The sequence below is a fragment of the Cupressus sempervirens genome, chromosome 10 (assembly GCF_028749045.1).
Source record: "Cupressus sempervirens isolate cs-2001-9-10 chromosome 10, ASM2874904v1, whole genome shotgun sequence".
In the NCBI taxonomy this organism is placed as follows: domain Eukaryota; kingdom Viridiplantae; phylum Streptophyta; class Pinopsida; order Cupressales; family Cupressaceae; genus Cupressus; species Cupressus sempervirens.
The window spans coordinates 568072195-568098656 of record NC_143127.1 but is presented as its reverse complement, the minus strand read 5'-3'; the positions used below and the strand labels follow the sequence as shown (position 1 = coordinate 568098656).

At 34.9% G+C, this 26462-nt stretch overlaps 1 protein-coding gene across 1 annotated transcript in view; it reads right to left on the bottom strand.

The window, feature by feature from the left end:
• Positions 1 to 26462, bottom strand: part of MCCB (3-methylcrotonyl-CoA carboxylase) — a 180346-nt gene that overhangs the window by 17765 nt on the left and 136119 nt on the right. The window lies entirely within an intron of this gene.

Here is a 26462-nt window from a genome sequence, read left to right as displayed (position 1 = left end):
TAGGAAGACAGTTCTTAATTTTCACATAAACACTTCAACTAAAAATGACTGAGGCTTGCCTAACTTATTTTATTAGTGTGTTGATTGTTAAGAATTTTGTAGATTGTTCGTCCCTAGTTACTCGAGGATGTCATTGACTAGAGGACTTGGGGCACACGGCATGTTTTCTTTTGATTTTTGTATACGGTTGTACTTTGTGGATCTTAGGTGTCTTAGACATCTTGCTTTGATCCACTCGACATTAAGGCCTTCAAAGGAATGTCCCTTTTTGTTCATTGTGTTTGCTCCCGCAAGACCGTGCTTATGGCCATCTCGACATTGTGTCCCAATGTGAGAATAACCTTGCTACATTAAACCTAGGGATTCTAACTGCACCATCATCTTGACCTTTATGTCTTTGATGCATACATTGGATTCCCACAATCCTATTGGATATAGATCATATTCATATCTTTCTAGTTAATACTAGTGATGATTGTATGATCTTGCACTGTCCTTAATAAGGCTCGGTGATAAAAAATAGGACCTACTTATTTGATGATTGCAACTTGCACTTTGCATTCTAAGGTTTCATACAAACTTAGTTTTGCACTCGAGTGTCAAGAGTGTCTTCTTCATCTTTTATGGATGTGTTAGTCAACTGTGTCCATCTTCTTGATTCTTCTCGATCATGTCTTCATCCTCTTTTCTTTTCCTATCATCAAAAGGGTTAATCTTATCATCACATCTATCTACCCTTTTAGATCCTTCATATAGCATTTTGACCTAACTTTTCGAAGCCTCAAATTCAAAGTCATAAATTTCTGCAAAAATTGCATTATTACCTAATTTCAATGTCCTAGATTCATTTTCAAGATCAAAATCGAAATCCGCATCTTGATTGTCAAAATCCCAATTTAAATTTCATCCCTTCTATGCACAGTTGAATGACCATTCTTGAGGCTAAACTTTAAATTTTTTGAGGCAATCATTGTTCTTCATTTCTTCATCATTTCCACTCTCTTCATCTCTACTAATTCTTTCCATTTCATCTTATTTCACCTTCTTGTTTTGACCTAATTCTCTCAATTCATCTTGTTGGACAAACTTAGTCAAACTAGGGCATATTATTCACACTTGATGGTTAACCTTTGTTTTTAATCGCTTATTTGTCATTGTGGACCTTATTTTATCTTGATTTGATCAAATCTATCTTATTTTTGCATCTCCTCTACTTCATTTCGATTTTGATCCCAAGGGAGCAAGAATACTATATTTGCAATTTTGCAAATTGATTCTATTGCATCTCTATTCTTGGAGTTATTGATTCTCATCTTATTGTTATAGGTTTTGATTTGTTCTATCTATCTCTCTTTGCTTCGTTCAATCAAGTTTGGAGTCAAATCTCTTATCCAAAGTAACCAGACTCGGACCTGGCCCGGACTCAGCAAGGCTAACTCGACTTGTGACCCGGCTCAAACTCGCCTGTGACTCGGCAGTGACTCGAAAAAGTGACAAAACCCTTGAAATTTAGAGATTTTCTAGGATTTGAAGAATGTCCATGTACCCATTGTTGAATAAAGCTTAAAGACACAATAACATCATAAAATAGAAGGTAATTTGACCGCATACATAACATACATCGATTACATAAGTACAAAGGTAAATTTTCGATGTATTAAGAAAATTTTGAAAACAAAAATTAAAAATCAGCCAAGTCAAATGAGTCAGTTGAGCCAACCCAATTGACCTGCAGAGTCGGGGTCACGGGTCATTTTGACCCAGTTGAGGTAACTCGACTTGCCGACTCGGATGATTCGTGACAAGTCTCATTACTCTACTCTTATCTATCAACTATCTTGACATCATCATTCTTTGTGTAAAGTTTATTACCAGATTTGATTGATTGCAAAATTTTGTTGCAGGTACAAACAATAACACCAATGTTTTGAATCACTTCCAAAATCTACAAATGTTAGTGTAGTAATAACAGAAATGAAGTATATCAAACTAAAAATTATCTTCGATCCTTTTGGAGTGCTTGCATTAATAGATTACGATGCCAAGATTACATCAGGCAAATTAGATAAAAACCAACAGAAGGGGTGTGGGGGTGAATGGCCATGTCTCCCACGGGAGACATGGACATTCATTCTCACACCCATTCATGGTTAACTAATGCACATAATTAGTTACTATCTTAACACAGTGATTTAAATGTATAAACAATCATTACCTCTGCAGCCCAATATAAAGGCTAGATCGACCATGATCTAAACATCAAAGCAACCAAAAATAATCTCAATCATGCCTTAATGATCTCAGAACATATATATGTCTCATTGGTTGTAGACTATGTAAAGTAAAACAACACAAACATATGCATATATGCATAACAGCGTGTGCATCATGTTGTTGTGCGTATATACATACATATGTGCTTATCACAATAATGTCAGACCGAAGCATGTCTCTTCGATTGATATACATATGCACTCAGTTCTTGAGACTTATGAACCATCAATTCCTAACATCGTTATAGTCCCAAGATTGATCACCTTCTCTACAGTTTCGAGTATACAGTCAACATTCTCCTTTCATTCAACATTATATATACAAAAGATAAGGTCAGAATCTGCCATCTGCACAAAGTAAGTTTACATTATCCTTATCAGTATTTCTATCTAAGATCTGATTTGTATCAACAATAGCATGATCTTTTATGGTGGATATCATGTGACTTGATATTTGTATACAAATTTACAAAGTTGAGACTCAATCTCATAAACTTACATTTCAATCAAGCCAAGTTTCTTTCTGAAATGATCAACTTTCACTTTAGGGAGAGCTTTGGTGAGAATGTCAGCTGTTTAATCACTTGTATTAATATATTTTAATTGAACAACTCTTCTTTCCACCATATCTCTTATGTAGTTGTAAGGAATTTCTGTATGCTTGGATCTATCATGAGATACCGGATTCATAGATAACTTGATACAACTTTGGACCAAACAAGTTAGAAAACAACTTTCAAAGCCACATTGCTTCTCTAGCTCCCATAGCTGCTGCAATATACTCTGCCTTGGTAGAACTTTGAGCAACAGAAGCTTGTTTCTACAAATCTAAGAAATCAAGGCTGATCCTAAACTGAAGCAGTATCCTGATGTGCTTTTCCGGTCTTTTACACTTTCAGCCCGATCAGAATCAGTATATCCATGTAACTCCAAGATGGCATTCTCATATTTAAGTTCATACCCAATACTACCTTGAAGATACCTCAATATATGCTTCAAAGCAACAAGATGAATTTCACAAAGTTCACACATGAACTAACTTAATTCATTCACTACATAGCAGATATCAAGTATTTACAAGATACATAAAGGACCCAATTATCTGTCTATCTAAGGTGGGATCAACTAGTCTGGATTCATCACTTGCTTCCTTTAGCTTGAGAAGGTTGGTTTCCATAGATGTAGACATAGGTCAACAGTCCCACATTCCAAATCTATTCAAAATATCAATAGTATACTTCTTTTGATGTATAAAGATATTACTAGACTTTTGACATACTTCTAAACCAAGAAAGTAATGAAGAATTCCTAAATCCTTCATTTCGACTTCAGAAGCCAAATCTTTCTTACACTGATTAATGAGATGTTCTTCCCCTGTAATCAAAAGATCATCAACATAAAGAATTAGAATTAGCATATCACCTTTAGTTACCTTGAAGTAGAAATTTGGATCAGCCACATTCTTGGTGAATCCAAAAAGGTATTTGTCAATCTTTTCATACCAAGCCCCAGGAGCCTGTTTAAGTCCATATAGAGCCCTCTTCAATTTACAAACATGAGAAGTAGCATCATGAGTTACAACTCCTTCCAGCTGTTCTAGGTATACTTCTTCCTCTATTTTTCCATTGAGAAAAGCAATTTTTACATCCATTTGATGGATTTTCCAAACTTTGCCTGCTGCGATGGCTATTACAGCTCTAACAAAAGTAAACCTAAGAACTGGTGCAAAGGTTTCTTCAAAGTCAATTCCTTCCTTTTGAGAAAGACCTCTAGCCACAAACTGAGCTTTATGTTTTTCAATGCTGCCATCTGCAGCATACTTAACTTTGAAGAGCCACTCTGAAGACACAACAGATTTTTCCTTAGGTCTTAGAACTATGTCCCAAACATCATTTTTTAGTATAGACCGGTATTCTTCCACCATTGTGTCTTTCCAAGCTTGATGTTAAGTTCTTTAGAAGTACTAGAAGCTTCATAATTCAAGCTCTCACACACGAAAGCATTATATGTCAATTTTCTAGCTCTCTTGCTTTCTTGAAAGGTTCCTGAAGGGGCTATGAATCCATCTCCTTCCTATATTATTTTTTTTGCCCAAAGTGGTCTTTTAGAGTGATCAAGACTCTCTTCTTGAGTCTCTGGAAGGATTTCAATTTCAGTTTAAGTCTCTTCAAGAAATTCCCTCTGAATCTCAGGAGCAGGAGTCTCTTCTAGAGATACATCAAATATATCTAGTTCATCGGAGGTTTAGGCTCTTCTAAAAGCAATGTCTTCCTCAAAGATGACATCTCTGCTTAGTTCTATTTGTTTCTGTCTAGGTATGTAGACTCTGTATCCTTTTACTATTTCATTAAAACCAATGAGAATACCCTTTCTTCCAGAAGGTTCTAACTTAGTCCTCTTTTCCTTAGGTACATGAACATACACAGGACATCCAAATATCCTTACATCCAAATATCCTCAGGTGATTGATGTTAGGTTTCTTTCCAAAAAATGCTTCTTCAAGAGTCTTATTGTCCAAATGTGAGAGAGGACATCTATTTTGAATATAGACTGCTATGTTGGATGCTTCAGCCTAGAAGGACATACTCAAATTTTGATCAAAAATCATAACCCAAGCAGCTTCTACAATAGTTATGTTCCTTTTAGCAACCTCATTTTGTTGAGGATTGTAAGGGACTGTAAACTCCCTCTTAATCGCAGTGAGTTTGCGGAACTCTTTAAATATTTCAGAAGTATACTCCTTCCGATTATCTGTTCTTAGAATTGTAATGTTCTTACCGGAGTTCTCAATGATAGTTTTGAATTCTTTAAACTTAGAGAGAATCTCTTCAGATTCTTTGCATTTAAGGAAGTATATCCATGCCTTCCTTGAAAAATCATCAACAAATATCAAATGGTGCAAGAATCCTCCTATAGAAGGTATAGACATGGGCTCACATAGATCAGAATGTACTAGTTCCAACACTTCTCCCTAAGCCACAACCTTTACATGATTCATTGTGAATAGGTTTTAACTTAGGCATTCTAGTTACTACCTTCTCCATTGATGTTAGGGCACGGAAGTTGATATGACGTAGTCTTCTATGCCATATTTCATTTGAATCTGAGATCTCATATACAAGTGCAAGGTTTGTCTTAGCACATAGCTCATATAAAAGTCCTTGTCTTACTCCTATTGTTAGAGCCCTTTTAATGGTTGAATTTTTAGGCCATGCTAGTACTTTCCCTCCCATGAATGCAATTCTAAAACCATCATCTTCAAGTGTGGATATAGATATAAAATTTCTCTTAATACCTGGTACATAAAGAACTCCAGAAAGTTGAATAGAATTTTCAGATTTCAATTTTATGGTGGAGGTCCCAATTCTTTTTACAGAGTATGCAAAATCATCACTAATTGTAACTTTTTCATTTGTTTCTATTTGCATGCTTTCTAGGTTATCCTGATATCCAGTGATGTGTTTAGAAGACCCGCTGTCAACTATCCATGTATTCCTTTTGGTAGATATCTAGCTGGATAATGCTAAATAGAAGGCATATTTCTCTTATTCATTGCCTTCATTTGACTTCTCTGATTTTGCAAAAGATGCTTGAGGTTTAGATCTATTGGGACAATTTATTGCATAATGTCCATATAGGTCACATCTGAAGCATTGGATGTTGGACAAGTCTTTCTTTTGTTTGGATTGTCCTTTTCCATGAAAATTTCTTTTCCTTTTGTTATTTTTCTTCTTTCCCTTCTTATGAGCATTTGTATTAAGAACTTGAACATCTTCATCAAGGGTTTTGTGCTTTCCTTTAATCATTAATCTCGATTCTTCTTGAAGACAATCTGATGTTAAATGATCTAGTTTAGGGATTTTAGACCTAGCACTTATACCTTGTACAAAAGATTCCCAGGAGTTTGGAAGTCCTCCTAATGCTATTAAGGATAATTCTTGATTTTCAATCTCATAACCAAGTGCAGATAATTGATCTCTCAAATCTATGATTCTCATAAAGAAAGCATTTATAGTTTCTCCTTTATTCATGCTTACACTATTCATTTGCCTTTTAAGAGCAAGTTTTCTACCTGTATTATTGATTATAAATGCATTCTAAAGAGCTTGAAACATACGATATGTTGTGGTATGTTTTGCCACAATAGGTACTATGTGGTCTCGAACAACATCTACAATTATCTTCATAGCCTTTTCATTTTTCTCAATCCATTCTGATTTCTCAGGATCATCTTTAGGTTCCTCTTTGTCCTCTCTTACAAATGATTCTAATTTGTTTTCTTTTAACATCATTAATCGAAGATTTTAGGATTCGAACTTATCAGCACTTCCAAGGTGATGTTTGAATCTCATTGTGTCCAAAAATGTGTGCTAAAATGTTGATACATTTCTATGAGTCATTATATCCAAGATTTTCTCAAGAATGAGATCTCAAATGACGACTCATAACTCTCTATTCATGGAGTGCAAGGGTTTGTAATGGAGGCCCTCAGTTTGACCTGGTTTGTGCCCATGCAAGTACATCATAAAATGAGAGATTCAAAGATCAAAATATGCATGCAAATGAAGATGCGAGCTAATCTAAATGATAACAATGTAAAGCAATGCAAGAAAGGAAATCTAATCTATGAAAGGAAATAACAATGCAAGATTAATCTATTTAAAAAATATGACTCTAAGCTGATATAAAAAAGCAAGGATGAAGCATGATGATGGAAGCCATGGATGAATGAGAGAAGCAGACAAGAAGAGAGAAGTTGCAATGAAGCTCCAATGTCCAAACCCTAAGGCTCAAAATCCTCCAAAAACGCTCTTCAAACTTGCAACATAACAATACTATAGCAACTAACATTTATCTAAATGAGGAGAGAGCTCCTTATAAAGGAAACTATGGAGGTGGGAGGGGCTTCTTACAAGAGCAATGTGGGATAAATCCCTAAAAAGGCTAGTAAGAGGAAAGAGCCCAACACTTAGAGATATGTGCAAAAAAAAAGGAATCTTTATAAGATTTTATTTGATTTATTTGATTTATTTCCTTTTTTTATCAAAAAGAGAGCTTTAAGTGGGAATTTATTTATTTAATTAAAAGAGGGATTTTCTTTTAATTAAATAAGATAAGATTATTTAATTATAAGGGAGATTTTAATTAAATTAAATAAAACTATTTAATTAAAAGAGAGATTTTCTTTTAACTAAATAAGATTATTTTATTTATTTAAAAGAGATGTTTTCTTTTAATTAAAGAAGAAAAGATTATTTAATTAAAAGAGAGACTTTGATCAAATAAGGTAATCTTATTTAATTAAAAGAGAGAGCGAGGGCATCCTTATAAACTTAGTGTGATCTTTCTTAGCCAAGCTCTGATACCATGTAAAGTTTATTACTAGATTTAATTGATTGTAGAATTTTTTTGTAGGTACAAACAATAACACCAATGTTTTGAATCGCTTCCAGAATCTACAAATGTTAGTGCAGTAATAATAGAAATGAAGTGTATCAAACTTACAATTATCTTCGATCCTTTTCGAGCGCTTGGATTAATAGATTATGATGCCAAGATTACATTGGGCAGATTGGATAAATACCAATGGAAGGGGTGTGGGGACGAATGGCCATGTCTCCCACGGGAGACATGGACATACATTCTCACACCTGTTCATGGTTAACTAATGCACATAACTAGTTACTATCTTAACACAATGATTTAAATGTATAACCAATCATTACCTCTGTGGCCCAATATAAAGGATAGATAGACTATGATCTAAACATCAAAGGAACCAAAAATAATCTTGATCATGCCTTAATGATCTCGGAACATATATATGTCTCAATGGTTGCAAACTGTGTAAAGTACAACACGTACGTATGCATATATGCATAACAGCATATGCATCATGTTGTTGTGCATATATACATACATATGTGTTTATCACGGTAATATCAAACCGAAGCTACATGCATTAACACTTTGACTTAATGTGTTCCCAGATCGCTCATACATTAGTCAAAGAGGGGCAAATGTAATCACCCAAAAATGGTCTAGTAAACTATGAAGCCCCTTTTTGCATTTTTAAATTCCTAAATGCTAGACTAAATCTCTTTTATTTATTATCTTTGATCAAATATTGATTTAATTTGAAATACTTTCTATTTGACCACCTTATATAAGTTCCTATTTAATTTAAAGAATCTTGTCCCCTTTTAATTAAATAAAAGTCTCGAAGTCCCCCTTATCCTAAGTGTGCAAATGAAAAGGATTATTCCTATTTTTAAAATAAAATAAAAGGGCATTTTTGTCTACACATGTGAGGGCACACTTTCCAAGGTGGGTGGAATCTCCTTTCTCCTCCACACATCTTTAGCCTCTTGAACACTACCGTTGATTTTGCCTCTTAGAGATTCTTGTGTACAAAGTCATCTTCAGATTGATTCTCCACTGTTGGATTTTGCCTCTTAGTCCCTACTGTCCATTTCTGTAAAAGGAGGCTCTCTCCTCACTCTTATATCTCATACCTGCACTCTAATGTTATGTTGCCATTTTGTCTACTTGTACTCAAACACATTTGCACTCACTCTACTTTACTTGCATCTTAGCTTACTCTCATTCTTAGCTTAGATTTCCTTTATGCATTAGATTAACACGCATAGTCTAATTAAGGGGTTTTGTAACTCTTTCATTCTTGTTAGTTTAATCTTGCATTTCACTTAGCTATAGCTTGCATGTGGCATTGCATACTCATGATTCTTGGATATTGGCACTCTTGCATCTACTCCTTAAATCTTTATATGGTGCACCTTGCAAGGGTTGCTTGACTAGGTCTATTTGAGAGCCACTATACTATCTTGAATCCTTACACATCATAGATAGGAAGCTATAGGCCACCTCTTCGGATGCTCTTCATTATAGGTTCTCTCAAGTATAATGGTCTATAGAAGTATGACAACTTTTGTACAAACACTTGCAATATGCAAATGAATTTGAAAAACCCAATTTAGAGAAATGAGAGTTTCATTCCAACTTCGTCTTCGCTCCAAGTTTTCCTCTTTGCTTTCCAAGAAAGCGTAAAACTTTGATTTTGTTTGCATTCTAGATCTTGTTGCATATTTAATGCATTCGTTTGCTGTTTCTCTTCCATTTGTTCATTAACAGCCCTAGATTTTTGTTCTTAAACACAAATAAATTCAAACACTCATTCCTTGTAAATGCAAAAAGGTTCTTCCTCTCACAACAATAATGCTGACAAGCTTGAGGTGTTTGAAAGTCTTCACTTTGTGTCAAAGCAAAAGGTATGTATTTCTTGTTTTGTAAATATGTTTGTTTGTTTTTGCTTGTTTTTAATGCTTCTGGAGAGCAGTTTGTAAAGAAGATGATGGAAGTTATCTCAAAGAATGCAAATTTCCATTAACATTTCCAGCCTTCATTCCATCTCCAAATTTGCCCAACTCCATATTTCCCAAATATGTAATTGGACTTTAAAAGCCCGATTACACATTAACACAAGTTTAAAAAGTTGAGTTTTCACCATGTGTAAATACATTTCTAAATCCCAATTTTGGGGAAAGTCTCATTTTTTTACAATTTTCTATCCACATGCTCCCAAGATACATCTACTTGCATTCTTAGCCATTCAAGCCAAAAACCACATTTTGTCCATATGCAATCCACCTAGAAAAATCTAACTTTGATCATTTTTTGCCCAAAAAAGAAGCTGTCTATGTTATTTCCAACCTATCTAAGTGTTCAAAAGTATCTAAATCATACCTAGAAAACTTATCATCCATAGATCTACCATTAATGTTCAAATCTTGAAGCCTTCATGGATTCAATCCCATTAGAAGATGTTTTCACCCTCTGCAAATTTTCATGTTGCAACAAACTCTCCAAGTTAAGATATGTCCGAAGAATCTTAAAGGTAAAATGAAGTATCAATATGACAAAGACCTAGCTCATACTAAATCTCAAGTTTATTCTTTTCTAGCTAAAAGAAAGCTAAAAAGGCTAACAGATAACTACATAGTAACATACTAACTAATATTAGAAACATTCTAATATTTACAATAGATTACAAATAGATAACCATTAACTAATAATAGAAGTTATCTATTATCATAATAACCTCCCTCAATGGTTAATCTATCTAGAGCACAAAGCTGTCAAAAAGCATAAAAGATGGATTCTGTCTGCTCAAGGTGCTCTGCACTATTCGCTGTGGGAGGCAAACCAAATTGCTTAGATAGGGCAGCTAAGCACTTCCGATATTCAACCTTCATGCGACCAAACTAGGGGCAATAGTTGCATTGAATGTTCTTCTTCCAATAGCCTTTTGAATCTGGAGCAGAGGATGTCAGTTGAGAAGAATGTTGATGGTACTTTGGATAACACTCCAAAACTTTGCAGATGAGCATAATGCTCCAAAACAAACTGCAACAAACCATGATTTTTGAGGTGAAAAATCAATCAAAACCCAACATGATTTTGGTGGTGAAAAATCAGTCAAAACTCAACATGATTTTTGAGGTGAAAAAAAAACAATCAAAACCCATCATGATTTTTGAGGTGAAAAATCAATCAAAACCTGACAATACAAAGCTTAATTTTTAGGAAAAATGGTAAAACTTAATAGATAATTTTTGAGGAAAAAATTACAAACCCACAAAGGAATCCCGCACAACTTTGGCAATTACAGAATCAAAAAAATTTAAGGGAAAATTTATAAAAACCCATATAAAAAATTTAGGGAAACAAATATGAAAACCCATTAGAATTTTTTTTTTTTGAGGAAAAACATTATGAAAACCCACCAGAATTTTGAGGCAAAACACGAGACTTTGCATGGTAAAGTAGCACATGCATCCCTCAAAAAGTAGAGGCCTAGAAAATTTGAAGGGTGACTGAGAGAGAGCTCAAAAAACCCAAAAAGAATAAGTTGTCAGTTTCTGGATCGGTTGGTTCGAAGATTGAGGCACAAAAATCGAGGCACCTGGAAAAATATAACAACCCAATTGAGCTCTCAAAAAACCCACCAAGAATATGCAATTAGAAAAAAAAATTGAACCTGAAAATTACGGTTTTGAACAAAAAAGGCCCTGCTGCAAAAAACACAAAAAATGGCAGAAATGTGCAGAAAAAATAGACTGATCTGGACAGAAATGGGTTGCAAAAGCAAACCAAAAGTCGGCGGATTCAAATCTCTCAGAACGAAAACCCTACTCAAACTATAGAGAGAGTTGGAAGCAAATATGCATGTAAATAATTTCAAAAATAAAAGGCAGATAATTTCAACCAAGAAATTCTAATTAATTTCGAAAAAAATTAGAGTATTGACTCTAATATCATATTACGAAGTAATTGGAAAATATTTACTTGTTATTAACAAAGACCGAGAGGTCTATTTATACAAAAGAATAAAGCGATGTTTCCTTCGTAAACAATCATAAAGAATAGAAATATTCTATTCTAGCTAAAAGAAAGTTAAAAAAGCTAACAGAGAACTACATAGTAACATACTAACTAATATTAAAAACATTCTAATATTTACAATAAATTACAAATAGATAACCATTAACTAATAATAAAAGCTATCTATTATTGTAATAGACATCCTGTCAAAAAGACATGCATCAAATCAAAAGAAATAATATTCATTTGGTCTCCACTTTCCCAATGGCTGCCCTAAAACCCAAGTTCATGTGGGAATGCATCAAGCATTTTGATCCAAATACAATATCAATCAAGAATGCTGATGGGAAAGTTGTTCTAAGTTTACATCCGGACATTATTGAGGAGGTTTTCAAAGTGTCGATAAAACTAGAATGTGAAGATTTGACTAAGGAGAATTCTCAACAAATGTGGAACAAGGATAAACTTGATAACGTCAAGTTTTCCAATGAAAATTGGCTGATCAAAAAGAGAATCAACTTCTGTAGATGGCGACGGTGATGCATAGAACTAATTTCTGTCAAGATGTAATAACCCCTAGCCGGTTATAATTGAAACAAGCATCACTTTCCTTTACTAATCAACAATGTGGCATTTTGTCAAGTACTTGGTAATCATACTTTAATCATTCACAAGTTTTGCTTCTTGCTCTTTGCAAATTTAGGATTTTTCAATATATATGTGTTGAAAAAAATATAGACATATGAAAGGAAATACAAGCAATGCCAAGAATTACTTTGAAATAAATTGCAAAGTTTTGTATCCAATTGTGATTTTTATTTAAGAATGAACTTGTGATTTTTATATTCAATTTTGAGCTTGACTACTGGCCAACTATTCGCAGCCTCCAAATCACTTGAAAACAACACCAATCTTCAAATACACACAGCAGACCCTTCAACTTGGATGCAGGCCTCTATAATTAGATCGCAACTTTCCCTAAACACAATGTGGGCTCCCAGACAGCAACGCAGCCCTCAGAAAACTAACAGCAGGTATTAAATTTCCCAACACAGGCCTCCAACAGCAATATGCAGGCCTGCAAATGACAGTCTGCTGCTTGGAGATGAAATGAAAGCCCTCCAACAGTCAATGCGAATTCCCAGTCAAGAATGCGGGCATACACAGTTAAGAAAATCAATCTTCGATTCCACCCAAAGCTCGAAACTAGCTCACTAGCTCAATCCACTTCTCAATAACCGTAGTCACAGAGGAGAAGTTAATTAAATTGGCTTTATACTTCAGAGCTTCAGCTTCAGACAAACCCCCCACAACAAAACAAATAACATTCAACTAGATTCAATCTTTCAACCAACTTGCCTTCTCCAAAGCCACACGTACAGAAATAGAGTTTTAGATAATGAACTCACTATACCTCAGCAATGATTCAACAATTCCCAATACACTAATTCACAATATCTCAGCTGTGAATTACAAAACACTACTCAGTTCCAAACTCGTATACTTCAACAAGGGCACAAAAATCAGAACCTCAGAAAAGTCACCAAGAAAACATAAGCAAATAAAATAATCGGATGCCTTTCTCATCAAATGGCCTCATATTTATAATCTCCAAATTGCACAAATTTCCCAAACAAACTTCACCTAAAAATCTTCCTCCAAACAACATTTAAATGTGATAAAATGCCATTATAATATAATTTATTAATAGCTTTTGGCTCCAAAAATGACCTTTTCCACCATAACATAATATTCTAACACACAAGTCCATCATTTCTTGTGCGCACAATTTAAAATGTTTCATCCTATTTCCAACGAGCTATGATACTGTGGTGACCAACATAGCAACTTCAGGATATTTAGATGAATCATAATAATAATTCACTCGTCTTGCAAAAACAACTAAAGAAGCATCATAATCAAAATTTGATAACACTAGAGTAATCATGATGAAGAAAGACGATGAATGAACCTGACGGGGTGACTTACTATAAATAGACACTCCCTCAAAGATTCTTGGAGCCCAAACCGAAAGCCCAAAATAAAAATTAAGAGCATCGTGCAACTCCTCTAACTCAACTGAGCTCATCGGAACCAACAGTTTGACTTAACATAAATAGTAAGTCCCTCAAATGGAGCCAAAACATACCATAGGCTGCTGGAAAAGCATATAACCCAACTAAGACCCTCCAATCCCACTATCAGCTCACAAGGGTCCCGATGATGAATTGACCAAGCAATTGTAGGAATCTGCTAAAAATAGGGACATTACACAGGAAATCAATGATCTAATTACTCTACTCAGTAGTATTTGTGGTCTCAAAAAGTCCAACCACTTTGAATCATGGATATGCAAATTCATCTACCAAACCCTACAAAGAAGAGAACGCGTCTATTAAGGAGAAATCATTAGCACAATAATATGCGAACAGATAATTCATGTAAAGTTCTCTATCTTTCAACATGAATTCCTAGCTTGTCTATATTGCTGCTACTATGGGGACTTTTTCCAAATTCTCTACAGAGGGAGACAGGGCCAATACTACTATATAACTGTACAAGACGCCTTCAATGGACATTTCAAATTATAAATGTCACTTTAATAAGGAGGTGTCAAAGAAAGAGATTCAAATGAGGCATGAAAGGTCATTCAATATGAATTTTTGTTCCTGCAATTCCCAACTTTCACATTTATGAGGGGTTGGTTTCTTTGAGGGTGAACTTTATACTCTACCAAGGTATCCTACTGACAAGATCATCCTCACGGAATTGGCCAGGCAACTCATCGTCGTGCAAGCATACTAGACTAACCAGCATAGGCCAATATTTGGGATCTCTTCTCAAATTTCTCTACAAATTGGTAAGTATGCAATAACCATGGTTCCTAAGGCCAAGTATATGGAGAACAAACTTCAACTAATTGTCATGTCCCCAAATTTTAATGTAATAATTTAAGTTAATTAATTAATTAACTGGTCCCAGAATTTAAATAATATAACAAAAGGACCTTTAGTTAGTTACTTTAATTAATTAATATGGGGCCCAAGTTAATAATATTTGTATTTGTGGTTCTGATTGATTTAGTATATCTCAGACCCATTCTATCTAATTGTCCATAGGTAAGTGTGGCCGTCAGCTATCATTGTACACCCTCAGAAAGCTTTCCTAGATGGTTATTTAAGCATGGCGGGTAGGTAGTTGTTTGTATGTGATTTGGTTTATTATTTCTCTGTATTGTGAATTCCCGTTTGGATTTCTCTGTTGTTTGTCATTTTGGAAGTGAAAGATCTTCCCTACTTGGCTCTTCTGGTTTCGATGGGATTCACCCCTCACCCTATTCTGTCTATATGGTTTGGCTTGGATCTAGCAAATCGGAGTAGTATTTTATCTATCATTGTATTTGGCAAATCTAAAGTGTTATTGTTGTTTCTCTGTGTAATCATCTACAATTAGTTATTGGTAACAAGTGGTCTTTCTTTGTGGATGTGTAAAATACTCTAGCATAGCAAACACTTTCTGTCACCCTCCACACATACACCATCTACTTACAATCACATGGATCCATCCACCCACATTGTACAGTGTGTGAAACATCACCGTACGCCTTTATCTAGTCTACGCATAGATACCATATGGCCTTCATCAGCCCATTACCCATACGATATGGCCACCCATCAAACACCATCGTACAACAACTTGAACCTACCATATGGCCAAAATATTAGCTCCCTAAGACATCGTACAACCTATCCTTTCTCTATCGTACGGCCCACTGTGTCTTTTGTACACCTTTTGATCACCCAACTTTGCCATACAGCCAAACCTTCTCTTCCATACGGTCAAGCCATTTTCTATCGTACAATCACCTCTCTCAATCTGTATGACCCACATTCCTATCTACTTAATACCGTACAATTTGCCTGCACACAACTGTATGACTTACCTTGGTGTTCTCTGTAATGTGTTGTTGGTTTGTGTACTTTGCTACAAATGAAACATCACATTGGTATCAAAGATGGTGATTCTGCCAGCCTGTTGGGAGAATGGAAACCTTTGACTTGGATTACACTATGGCTCAGTTTCCAACCAATTAGAGGGCAAATCTGTTAGTTGAATACTCCAAGAATACTTTTGCGTGCCAACTATTGGATGGTCAAGTATAGGATCATAGATACAAGGTGGTTGGCGAAATCATTTACCACAAAGACAAAATCTACTTGGTACCTGAGACCAAGATGAAGGAAATAATTCTGGAAGAAGGTGCTTATACTATCATTAAACCAATGCCCAACGATCAACTTGACAAAAATTTGGGTTCTACCAGTGACCCTACAAATAAGCAAGCCCTACCAATAGTTGTTCAACCTCCAGGTGATGCGGATTCATTCAAGGATTATTTGCAAGAGCAATCTTTACAGTTGGTTGATTATGAAGTCTATTCCCCAATGGCAATCATGATGTATTGAGAATTTCACATTTGGGATCGTGGTGACTCAAGACACAACAATATGTATATCAGAGTGGTGCAGCAGATGCTTAACGACAATGTGGTGCAAGGGAGGTTTGATGACAATTCACTCATTTTGCCTGTGTGTTTGGTTTAGGATCCCGGTGTCTCAAGACATGATAACACTTATATCAGAGTGGTGCAACAAAAGTTTGACGACAATGTGGTGTTGCGGAGTATTGATGTCATTTCACTTCTCTTGCTTGTGCGTTTGATTTGGAACCCTAGAGTTGTTGGCATTTCGTCTGATAATGGATTACTTGAGGGCAAGCAATCTTTGAGCAACAAGGATTTGTCATGTCCCTAAATTTTAATGTAATAATTTATTTTAATTTATTAATTAACTGGTCCCAAAATTTAAATAATATAACAAAAGGACCTTTAATTAGTTACTTTAATTAATTAATATGGAGCCCAAGTTAATAATATTTGTACTTGTGGTTTCGATCGATTCAATATATCTCAGAACCATTCTATTTAATTGTCCGTAGGTAAATATGGTTGTCAGCTATCTTTGTACACCCTCAAAAAGGTTTCCTTGATGGGTATTTAAGCACGGCTAGTAGGTAGTTGTCGGTATGCAATTTGGTTTATTATTTCTTTGTACTACAAATTCCTATTGGAATTTCTCTATTGTTTGCCATTTCGAAAGCGAAAGATCTTCTCTACTTGGCTCTTCCGATTTTGGTGGGATTCATCCCTCACCCTATTCTATTTGTATGGTTTGGCTCAGATCTAACAAATCAGAGCAGCATTTTATCTATCATTGTATTTGGCAAATCTAAAGTACTATTGTTGTTTCTCTATGTGCAATCATCTGCAATTAGTTATTGGTAATGAGTGGTCTTTTTGTGTGGATAAGTAAAATACTCTAGCATGGCGAACACTTTCTGTCACCCTCCGCACATACACCATCTACTTGTAATTGCACGGATCCATCCACCCACACCATACAGTGTGTGAAACATCATCGTATGACTTTCTCCAGTCTATACATAGATACGGTATGGCCTTCATCAGCCCATTGCCCATACTATACAGCCACCCATCAAACATCACCATATGACCACTTGAGCCTACCGTACGGCCAAAATATGAACTCCCTAAGACACCATACGACCTATCCTTTCTCTGTCGTACGGCCCACTGTGTCTTCCATACACCCTTCAGTCACCCAACTTTACTGTATGGCCAAACCTTCTCTACCGTACGGTTAAGCCATTTTTTGTCATACTGTCACCTCTCACTCTGGTCCACATTCCTACCTACCTGATACCGTATGGTTTGCCTGCACACAAATGTACGACTAACCTTGGTGTTCTCTATAATGTGCTATTGGTTTGTGTACTTTGCTACGAACAGAACATCACACTAACCACTTGAAGAAGTTCAAATCCTAGGCTGATTTTGGTTATAGAGGTATGAATTCAAAAATGAAGAGAATATTCACCCATGTTCATCACATGGAGGATTTTGGATTGATCTCTGGAATGAAACAAAAGTGATCAAAAAGGATTATTGCCAACTTCCTTGCACCAAATAATAGATCTACAATTAGTCCCTATTCCAGAAGGGATTGATGATGATGATCTAACTTTAGATCTAGAATACCATAATAGTCAGATTGAGAAGCTGATCCTACTCCTATCCAGTGGTGACAAAAAGAGTCTATTTTTATATTTGACAGATTTCAGGCTATCCTAATGAATACAAACACATGGCTGAAAGGTAGGGGTCTGAAAAGAATAAAGCTGAAAGCAGACGTGGATTGTAATGATTTTTGTCCAATGGGTAGAAAATCACAAGTTGAAGGAAAAAACAAAGATCGTTCTTTTATCTTAGAACTAGACAAAGGACTAAAACTAAAGATCAAAGGAGGAAAGGGTATTTTTTAGAGATCTCATTCTTGTCTAGCTTCAGCAAAGGCACAAGATTCAGATGAAGAAGAGGCAGTTATCCTTTCATCACCACAACGACCAGATATCAAAGAATCATCTATTCCTATGATACTTTTCCGTCTACATTGAACACCAATATGAACTCATTTTCTACGATTTTTGCTCCTACTATCCCCATTTCAAAGGTAAACATCACAGCAATGCCTATTTCTTTTGCGCCTCCTCCTACCCTTACAACAGAGCAATGAGAGAATTTGGATTATTTTTTTGACTCTCTTCTTTTCCTACTCCCAACTTGATACCTCAACCACAAGATCTGAAATGTTCATGGCAAACTCATATCAGAAAGTACCTATGACACCAGCTATGCAGACAAGTTGATGTGTAACAACATAAATACAATTAAGATCAATGTCTGCAATTATGACCATTCCTATCTCCACTAACGAAGATCTTAGCTTACCAACATGGCTATGCAATGTTATTGTAAAGAAAAGAAAGATAGAACTCCCACCAGATGATCTTTTTCCTAAAAATAATATAGAAAAGCTTCCAATACAAAAAGCCAAGACTATCTCATGAATTCTTGTTGATTTTGAGAAAGTTAAGTAAGTTGAAATCGCAGAACCTTTGGTAGACAAACCGCCAGAAGAACTCCATGCTTCAGATTAAAAGTTCACAAAAATTGAACTTGGTAAATAGTCATGGTTGGGATGTCAGAGAGATGCTCAAGCTGTACTTCTATTTTGTCTAAGCATAATGAACTCTAGGAAAGAAAGAATCAACTCAAGCTTGAGAGTACTCATCCTCACAAGATTATTCATTGGCACTCTTCACAATCTATTGCCACCACATCTCATTCTGAATAGGTGAACATGAGAGACAAAGTAGTGATGGGTCGGTTCGAGCAAATCAGCACTAAAGGAGTTCAATCCATAAGGGATGCACACAAAGTCCTTGGACACCTTAGAGGTATTGTGTCCAGGCTCAAAGATGCATTCTTCCTTGAAAGCCTTGGACAAAGACTTGAGCATTTGGAATAAAATATCAAAAACGGACTTGGATGTTTTAACTACATATGAAATCATTCCATCTCTAGATATGTCTCAAGAATATCAAGGGCTTATGGTCAACAAAAGACTAGTAATAGAGGGGTTGGCAATAGATGTGCAAGAAGCTCTCAGAAGTTGCAACATTGTTGAGACTGACATGGTGGATTATCTAGATTAGATGGGATGCAAGATGTTTGTAGAACATAACAATCTAATTGCAGAGGAAACCATAACCTTAGATTTCACCAATAAAATCAACGCAAAATTTGAAGCAAATGATTTTAGGGTTCATAAACTTTTAACCTATAAATTTTCAACAAATCACCTGTGGAAATTCATCAAAGAGAATCAAGAGACCATCAAAAGATGCAACACTATGGTTATCAAAGTGAATGCAGTGGCACGGACTACAGGAATCCTTGATACTGCGACCATCCATGATTGCATCAAGTACAAAGCATTTTATGATAATCTACAAGATTGATTCAACTACTTGAACATTTTCTTCATTTTTGTTTGAATATGTTTTCAACTTTTCTATTCGTAGTTCAAAAGATGTGTGTAATTAACTCGCATGCAATCAAATTACATGTACCTTGAGCCATGTCATTAAATGAGTCTTCTTTCTTATTTGACTTAGCCAACGAGGTTGAGTTTCTCCCACCTTTTTCTCCTCTTTTCATTCATTCCTTTACCTATATAAGGGAGCCTCTTACATTGCAAATATCATATTTTTATTTGCAAAAAAACTCTACAGAAGTTGTGCAAGTATAATTGTGGTAGTGTAAGTTGTAAACTATGTCTACAATTTGTATTGCTTTCTTGAATTCATGCAAACTTATAAACAGAGCATACATAGAATAGTTACTTTCGGTTTGTGTGTTGGGATAACTTAGAGTTTTAGAATTTATAAATCATTGTTTGTGGAAGTTTGTGTGCTCCATTAGCAAAATCTCATCTTTGAAGGATTGATAGGCATCTGTAAGCACCCTATACATCCTTATAGTTTAGTAGCTAGACATAGATCTAAGACAGTATGCTTAGAATCAATCTGTGAAATGTTTTGAGTTTATCGATATCACTATTCCGATTCAAGATAGAAGTGTAGTTAGAGTTCCATGATTCCCATTGCCTGTTTTATGAGTATTTGGATTCTTCCTTGAAAAAGAGGAAACAATATTCGTAACATTGCTTTTTAGATTCTCTTGATTTCTTGCTTACCTTGAATTCATCCAAGTAAGAGTGAGAAGAGGGAACCTTCCCTTTAAGATAGAAGAGATCTTTTCTCACACACAGTGGCTAGAACTACTATTATGTGCCATAACTTCAAAAAGCTCTCAGTTGCAAAAATTTTGTAAGTTTTCTACAAATTATGAATATAATACTAATGTAGTATTATTACCTTGCTACAAATCGATCTACTATAATTTTGGGTTGAATGTTATTGTTCTAGAAGTCTACAATAAATTCTAGAGATTATATTTTATTTCTGCACTAAATAACCAAAGAGTAGATTGCTAGAAGAGAAAACTTAAGATTGAATTGTGTGTCTTCTATCCACAATCTTGCTCCTACTTATATATTACCTAAGAGTCTTGCCTTTTCAAATAGACACAACCCCTTCTAGGTAAGCCCTCCATGAAACAAACTACTACTCCAAAAATCGGCGCCCTTGCTCATTAACTAATAGTTAATACTTAGTTCACTACAATAGTCAATAGAAGGCATATAAATATGCCTAGCAAATCGTCGATCTGTTCTAAGGGAGATGTAATTATCTGAAAAATCAAAACATTAATATGATCAAGTTATCAAGATTTAACACTCCCTCTTAATTTGATAATATAAATAAGAGAAACATATCTAGCACCATTAATTATGATGACCATGCATAGAATGATACTATATATCTATCTGAATCTTTCAAGCATGCAGTATCATTGTACACATAATACTTTGTCATATTACTAAACCTATAATATGAATTATCACCTAGCCTTGTGATAATAGTATTGCATGGAATGCAATACACGGGATAAAATCCGGAGAGTGATTAAATTCTTCCTTTATCCAAGTTGTGACTCATAGGCACTGACAAGCCTACATCACAATATGATCCTGAGTTAAGATCTGCTAGTACATATGATAAAATTCGGAGAATGATTCAATTCTTCCTTTATCCAAGTTGTGACTCATAGGCATAGAAATGTCCACATCACAATGTGATATTGAATTCATCAAGATCTGACAATAGTCCTCTACTGTTTAGTACATTATCTTAGAGATCGTCATCTCTCATAATGTCTTTTATACAAGTGTTCATTATCTCAAAGATCATCAACCTCTTAGATAATGAATACAAATGGTGAAGCTCGTAACAGTCAATACCCTGACAATAATAATTTTAACACAACATTATTTCATTAATAATTAAAGAATACAAATTTATTATAATTCAATCATATCAAGTCTTTTTCTGAAGTGATCTATCTTCACTCAAGAGAGAGGTTTGGTAAGAATATCTGTTGTCTGATCTACAGTGCAAATGTATTCTAACTTGACAGTTTTCCTGTCAACCATATCTCGTACATAATGGTAAGGAATTTCAATATGCTTGGATTTGTAATGAGAAACTAGATTCACAGAAAGCTTGATGGAACTCTGATTATCGCAGTGAATGATAGTGGGATTCATGGGTTGATCGAATAATCCCACAAGTAACTTTCTAAGCCAAATTACTTCTTGAGCAGCCATTGCAGCTGCAATGTATTCAGCTTCTATGGAACTCTATGCTACTGATGACTGCTTTCTGCATATCCACGATATCATTCCTGAGCCTAACCTAAAACAACATCCTAAAGTGTTTTTCCTATCAGTAACACTTCCACCCCAATCCGAGTCTGTGAATCCATGTAAGTTTAACTCAACTTTTCTATACTTAAGCCCAAGGTTAAGAGTGCCTTGAAAGTATCTTATAATGTGTTTGACTACAACCAGGTGAATCTCCTTTAGCTCACACATAAACTGAGTTAAGGCATTAACAGCATAGCAAATATCAAGTCTTGTATTTACCAAGTACATAAGAGACCTGATCATCTGTCTGTAAAGAGTAGAATTTATGGAGGGTGATTCTGTTGTTGCTTCCTTAAGTTTGTGTAGATTACTCTCCATTGGAGAAGACATAGGTCTACAATTCCACATTCCAAATCTCTTCAAGATGTCTAATGTATACTTTCCTTGATTAAGTATGATGCTGTCGGAGTTCTACCATACTTCCAATCCTAGGAAATAATGAAGGAGTCCTAAATCTTTCATATCAAATTCTATGATTAGATCTTTCTTGCATTGATCTATAAGATGATCATCACCTATTATAAGTAAATCATCAACATATAGTATCAAAATTATCATATCATCTCTATCCCTTTTATAATAGAGATTTGGATCAGCTTCATTCTTAGAGAATCCTAAACTGGTGAGATATGTATTGATTCTTTCGTCCCATGCCCTAGGACCCTGTTTAAGCCCATAGAGAGCTTTCTTGAGTCTACAAACAAAGATTTTAAGATTATGAGTTCCAAATTCTTCAAGTTGTTCCAAATATACCTCTTCTATAATCTTTCCATTCAAAAATGTTGTTTTCATGTCTTTCTGATATACTTTCCATCCCTCTAATGCTGCAATAGCTAGAACTACTCTTACAAAGGTGTATTTGGCAACTGGAGCAAAGGTGTCTTCATAATCAATTCCCTTCTTCTGAGAGAATCCTTTGGCTACGAATCTAGCCTTATATTTTTCAGTGCTACCATCAGTAGCATGCTTGATCTTAAATAACCACTTAGAAGAGACAATAGATTTTCCCTCAGGCCTTGGAACAATTTCCCAAACATCATTCTTAATAATGGATTGGTATTCCTTTGTCATGGCATCCTTCCAAGCTGTATGTTTGATAGCATCTGAAACATTTGTTGGTTCTGATTTAGATAAGTCATGCATGTTTGTTGCATAGCTAGAAAATCTTTTGGGTCTTTTGCTCCCTCTGAAGGTTCTAGATGGTGCAGCGAAGTCTTGTGCTTCCTCTACAATCTTAATAGCCCAAAGTGGTATTTTCTTAGGATTTTGGGTTTCCACAAGATTAAGGTTTTGAAACTCACCTCCGATTGCTTCAATGTTCTGCTTTTGAAACTTAGGATCATGATTTTCTTCAGAACTAAGTATGTGAGAGGGATCTTCAGAACTTAGGGCTCTATTGAATGCACGCTCTTTTTCAAAGATAACATCTCTACTAAGTTCAATGTTTTCTAACTAGGTATGTAAATTCTATATGCTTTTGAGGTTCACTATACCTGACAAAAATTCCTTTCCTTCCAGAAGGCTCTAACTTAGTTCTCTTTTCTTTTGGAACATGTATGTATATAGGGCACCCAAATATCTTAACATGACTTAGATTTGGTTTAACTTTAGAAAAGACTTCTTTAGGAGTTTTATCTCTAAGGTGGGAGTGAGGACTTTTGTTTTGAATATAGACAGCAGTACATGAGGCTTCTGCCCAAAGATAAAATTCTAAGTTTTGATCAAGTATCATAGCTCTTACTACTTCTATAATTGTCCTATTCTTCCTTTCTGCTACCCCATTTTGCTAAGGATTATAAGTAACAATATACTCCCTCTTCATTCCTGCTTTTTTACAAAAATCTTTAAACAAATCTGAAATATATTCCCCTCTATTATCAGACCTAAAAGTGTTAATTTTATGTCCTAATCAGTTTTCAATTAAGGTTTTGAATTCCATAAATCTCTTAAGGATTTCTTCTAATTCTTTACATTTTAAGAAGTAAATCCAAGTTTTCCTAGAGAAATCATCTATAAAAAGTATATAGAACAAAAATCCTCCAAGAGAAGGAATAGACATAGGTCCACATAAATCTAAGTGGACTAATTCTAAAACATTGTTAGATTTTCTAGTGCTCATTTGAAATGGACTTTTGGTGTTTTTACCTAGTGCACATACTTTGCATATGCTAGAATGATCTTTATTTAATTTAGGTAAAGCAATAACTATCTTCTCCATGGTCAAAAAGGCTATGAAGTTTAGGTGCCCTAACCTTCTATGCTACACTTTGTTTATATCAGCAGCTTCATGGATTAAGGCTTGAATAGGTTCTATATTTAATTCATACAAGTATCACTTTTTTTGAGCAATCAACTTTGATTTCTTAAATGAAGAGTTCTTAGACCAGGTCATTACTTTACCATCCATGAACGCAACCTTAAGTCCATCATCTTCAAGTGTTGTAATAGAGATTAGATTCCTCTTGATTCCTGGTACATAGAGTACTCTTTTGAGATGAAGAGAAATACTCGACTTCAGTCTCAAGGTGCAATTCCCAAATCCTTTGACAGAATGAGTAGAATTATCACCTATGGTAACTTTGTCATTAACTTCTTCTGAGATTGATTCTAGTACTTCTTTGTATCCTGTAATGTGTCCTGATGATCCACTATCAATTACCCATGCTTTGCTTGATACTTCATTTGATAGTGTTGAATACAATACACATTTCTCGAGATCATAATTTTCCTCTTTCTTAGTAATGTTTGTACAATTTACTTGCTGCTTTGTATTCTCTAGGCAATTTGATTTATAGTGTCCAAATTTCTCACATCTGAAGCATTTTACTTTGGATAAATCTCTCTTAGGTTTGTCATTTCTTTGATGAGCCTTCTTCTTCTTGAAGTGCTTCTTCTTACCTTTGTAGGAATTTGTGTTGAGTACATGAAGTTCTTCATCTTTAGTTTTCAATTTCCCTCCTTTCTTGAGTTGCCTAGATTCTTCTTGAAGGCAATCTCTTTTAAGTCCATCGAAGTCTGGAAGTTTGTCTCTAGCACTTACTCCTTGTGAGAATATTTCCCATGAATCCAGTAATCCATCTATTGCCATTAATGTTAGTTCTTCATCATCAATTATGTACCCAATGCTTGTAAGTTCATCTCTTATACTAGCCACCCTTAGGAAGTATGAATTCATAGATTCTCCCTTTCTTATTTTTATATGATTTAGTTGCCTTTTTAGTGAAAGGGTTCTAGTTGCATTTTTAACCTCATATGCATTTATTAATGCACTCATCATATTGAATGTTGTCTGATGTTTCATTAGCATAGGTACTATTTCATTTTTAACTCCATCTAATATGATTTTCATGGCTTTCCTGTTTCCTTTGATCCAATTAGTTTTATAAGGATCAGCATTAGAGTGCTTGGATTCCTTATTAACAAATTGTGTTACATCACTTTCTTCAAGAGCCATCATAATTCTGAATTTCCATGTAATGAAGTGGTCTTTTCCATCAAACCTGTCTTCAAGTCTGATTGCATTGGCCATTGTAGGTAGAAGGATGTTGCTTAGATGTGTTTTATATCTGATTATCAATTTGCAGAGCCAAGGTTCGACTATCAGAGCTCTAAATACCATGTAAGTTTTCTGCAAATTCTAAAGATATAATACTGATGTAGTATTATTACCTTGCTACAAATTGATCTACTATAATTTTGGGCTGAATGTTATTGTTCTAGAAGTCTGCAATAAATTCTGGAGATTATATTTTATTTCTGCACTCAATAGCCAAGGAGTAGATTGCTAGAAAAGCAGACTTAAGATTGTATTGTGTGTCTTCTATCAACAATATTGCCCCTACTTGTATATTACCCAAGAGTCTTGCCTTTTCAAATAGACACAACCCCTTTTAGGTCAGGCCTCCATAAAACAAACCACTCCTCCAAAAATCGGTGCCCTTGCTCATGAACTACTAGTTAATACTTAGTTAGCTACAATAGTCAATGGAATGCATATAAATATGCCTAGCAAATCGCCGATCTGTTCTGAGGGAGATGTAATTATCATGAGACCATATATAAAGGAAATGACATGCATTTAAAACTGTCTGATCTGAAAAATCAGAACATTAATATGATCAAGTTATCAGGATTTAACAAATTTCACCCAACAAATATCTATGCATTTAATGCAACAGAAAGTACCATATGGAAGTGGCTTGTGGATGAACTACCTAAAGTACCAATAGTCTTTAAAAATTACTTTAATATGAAGGTGGCATCTAGCAAGCAAGGTAACCTTCTGATGAGAAGTATTTTAACACTGAGTTCTTATTTTAACACTGAAGTCTTTATAGATTTCACATGATACATAGGTTGGGTTTTTACAATTGATATCCAAGCAGCATTCTCCCTGTTTGCCAAAAATATTAAATTTTCAGCCAGTGAAAAATTCAATTTGATCTTGAATTCCATAGAGCACTATGATAAATTTGAA